Genomic DNA, 3,365 nt, shown 5'->3' on the forward strand with positions numbered 1-3,365 from the left:
GTTGTCAGTTTCTCATTTCTCCTATTAAAAATTTGTGGGAGTTATTGCGAAAATGTTTTTTATGACTGGATGATTTCAAGCAGAATTCCAAGGCTTTGCTTTTAAAATGCTACCAAGAAAAACAATAGGGAAAATCTCGTTTACATTTTAGCTGTAGAAAATGAATACATTTCCTGTCAAGCGCAGTAGCTCATGCCTGTAATCGTAATACTTTGAGAGGCCAAGGGTGGTGGATCACCTGAGGTCAGGAGTTTGAGACCAGCCTGACGAACGTGGCAAAACCCCGTCTTTACTAAAAATACAAAACTTGGCCAGGCGTGGTTTAGGGCGTCTATAATCACAGCTACTGGGGAGGCTGAGGCCGAACAATTGCTTGAACCCAGGTGGCAGAGGTTGCATTGAATCCAAGATCATGCCACTTCACTCCAGCCTGGGCGGAAAAGCGATATTCCTTCTCAAAAAAAAAAAAAAAGTTTTTTTTACAAGAAAATGTAGATAATTGCTGAGTTATGTAGAGTAATAAAAATATCACCTCATCTTTTTGCGGGGTAAATTTGTGACAGTAAATATCTCTGTTCTGTATCCTATTATCTTGACTTCTGAGTTTCATGCTAAATTTTGTGAGATAAGACTTGGTGCCTCCTAGAAGTGTTCCCATATGACTAATTGTTTACTACACGATTTTTTTTTTTAAATTGGGTCTCTGTAGAGACTCAAAAATTGCCAATGCCGACTATATTGCAAGTCGTCCTGGGGGGTATTGGAAAAAGTTTTCAATTAGCAATAATCGAGTCTCGGATAAACATCATTAGCTACGATACTGCCACTGCCACCGTGAGGAATTGTCACATTGCTTTTCACAATGATTGAACTAATTTACACTCCCACCGGCAGTGTATGAGCATTCCCATTTCTCTGTAACCTTGCCAGCATCTGTTGTATATTCACTTTCTAATATTAACCATTCTCACTGGTGTGTGATGATATTTCATTGTGGTTTTTCTTTGAATTTTTCTAATAATTAGTGATGAGCGTTTTTTATATGCTTGTTAGCCACATGCATTTTTTCTTTTAAAAATATCTTTTTCATGTTTTTTGTGTACTTTTTATTGAGGTTTTTTTATTTTCTGTAAACTTAGGTTTCTTATAAATCATGAGTATTGGACCTTTGTCAAAAGCATAGTTTGCAAATATTTTCTTTTATTCTGTGTGTTGTTTGTTTACTGTGTTGATGGTTTCCTTTGCTGTGAAGAAGCTTTTTAGTTTAATTAGGTTCCATTTGTCAATTAGTGTTTTTATTGCAATTGCTTTTGGCATCTTTATTTAAAAATTACCTGTTTCTACATCTACAATGGTTTCCTAAGTTATCTCACATTTTGTGTTTCTTTTTTAATAAATTGAAGTTTTACATTTAAATCTTTAATATATCTTGAGTTGATTTTTGTATATGGTTTAATGAAAGCATTCAGTTTCAATCATATACATAGTGCTAACTAGTTCTCCCTGCACCATTTATTAAATAGGGAATTCTCCCCAGATTCCTTCTGTTAGCTTTGTCAAAGACCAGATGGTTGTAGGTATGTGGCATTATTTCTGGGCTCTGTATTCTGCTGCATTGGTCTATGAATGAGTTTGTTTTTGTATCAGTACTGTGTTGCTTTGTTTACTGTAGCCCTGTAGCATAGTTTGAATTCAGGTAATGTAATGCCTTAAGCTTTGTTCTTTTTGCTTATGATTGCCTTGGCTATTTGGGCTCTTTTTTGGTTCCATATAAATTTTAAAATATATATATATTTTGTTCTGTTCAGAAAAAGTTTTGGTAGTTTGATAAAAGTAGCATTAAATCTGTAATTTTTTGGGCTGTATACCATTTTAATAATATTGGTCTTTTCTATCCATGAGCCTGAAATGGTTTTCCATTTGTTTGTTTCATCTCTGACTTCTTTAAGCAGAGTTTTGTCAGTCTTCTCATAAAGATCGTTCACCTCCCTCATTAGCTGTGTTCCTAGATATTTTATTCTCTTTGTAGTGATTGTGAATGGAATTTCAGTTTTGATTAGGCTTTTGGCATGCATGTTTTTGATTTATAGAGATGCTACTAATTTTTGTGCATCTATTTTGTATGCTGAAATTTTTCTGAAGTTTTTTGTCAGTTTAGAATGCATTTCTGCCAAGATTATGCAGCATTATGTCTTCTGCAAACAAAAATAAGTTTCTTCCTCTCTTCCTGTTTGCATGTCATTTATTTTTTTATCTTGCCTAATTGCTCTGACCAGGACTTCCAATTTTATGTTGAATAGGAGTGTTGAAAGAAGGCATCCTTGTCTTGTGCCAGTTTTCAAAGAAAAATGATTCCAGGTTGTGTGTATTCAGTATGTTGGCTGTGGGTTTGTGATAGAGAATTCATTATTTTGAAGTATGCAGCTTCCATGCCTAGTTTGTTGAGGCTTTTTAACATGAAAATGTTAAATTTTATTGGAAATCTTTTCCGCATCTATTGACATAATTTTGTGTTTTCTGTCTTTAGTTCTGTTTATGTAATGAATCACATTTATCCTTTTTTTTTATTTTTATTTTTTGAGAGTCTCACTCTGTTGCCCAGGCTAGAGTGCAATGGTGCAATGTCAGCTCACTGCAAACTTTGCCTCCCAAGTTCAAGCGATTATTTTGCCTCAGCCTCCCAAGCAGCTGGATTACAGGTGCCCGCTACCATGCCCAACTGATTTTTGAATTTTTAGTAGAGACATGATTTTGCCATGTTGGCCAGACTGGCCTTGAAGTCCTGACCTCAGATGATCTGCCTACCTTGGCCTCTCAAAGTGCTGGGATTAGAGGTGTGAGCCACCATGCCCCACCTCATGTATGTTGAATTAACTTTGCATCCCAGAATAAATCCTACTTGATCATAGTCGGTTAACTTTTTGATGTCCTGCTCAATTTGGTTTGTCAATATTTTGTTGAGCATTTTTGCATCATTGTTCATCAATAATATTGGTCTAAAGTTTTCTTCTTTTGCTTTATCTCTGTGAAGTTTTGGTATCACAATGGTGCTGTGTTTAATTTTTTGAAAGAGTTTTAGTAGAAATGGTACTAACTCTCCTTTGTACGTCTAGTAGAATTCAGCAGTGAATCTATCTGGTTCTGGGCTATATTGGTTGGTAGGCTACTGTATTACTAATTCAATTTTCGAGCTTGTTATTGACCTATTAAAGACTTTGATTTCCTTTTTATTCAGTCTTGAGAGAATATATTTGTTCAAGAATTTGTCCATTTCTTCTAGATTTTCAAGTTTGTGTGCATAGAGGTGTTCATAGTAAATTTTAGTATACATTGTGGGGTCAGTTTTTATGTCTCTTTTGTCATTT

At 34.9% G+C, this 3,365-nt stretch overlaps 1 non-coding gene across 1 annotated transcript; it reads right to left on the reverse strand.

Annotated features, from left to right (window-relative positions):
* Nucleotides 1–700: 700 nt before the first annotated feature.
* On the reverse strand, nucleotides 701–839 carry LOC135276224 (U4 spliceosomal RNA). Its single transcript, XR_010343775.1, has one exon. It is a non-coding gene; the product is annotated as a U4 spliceosomal RNA (small nuclear RNA).
* Between the last annotated feature and the right edge of the window lie 2,526 nt (nucleotides 840–3,365).

Source organism: Aotus nancymaae, unplaced genomic scaffold (genome assembly GCF_030222135.1).
Source record: "Aotus nancymaae isolate 86718 unplaced genomic scaffold, 86718_ANA_hifiasm-v0.15.2.pri h1tg000001l, whole genome shotgun sequence".
NCBI classification, from domain to species: Eukaryota; Metazoa; Chordata; class Mammalia; order Primates; family Aotidae; genus Aotus; species Aotus nancymaae.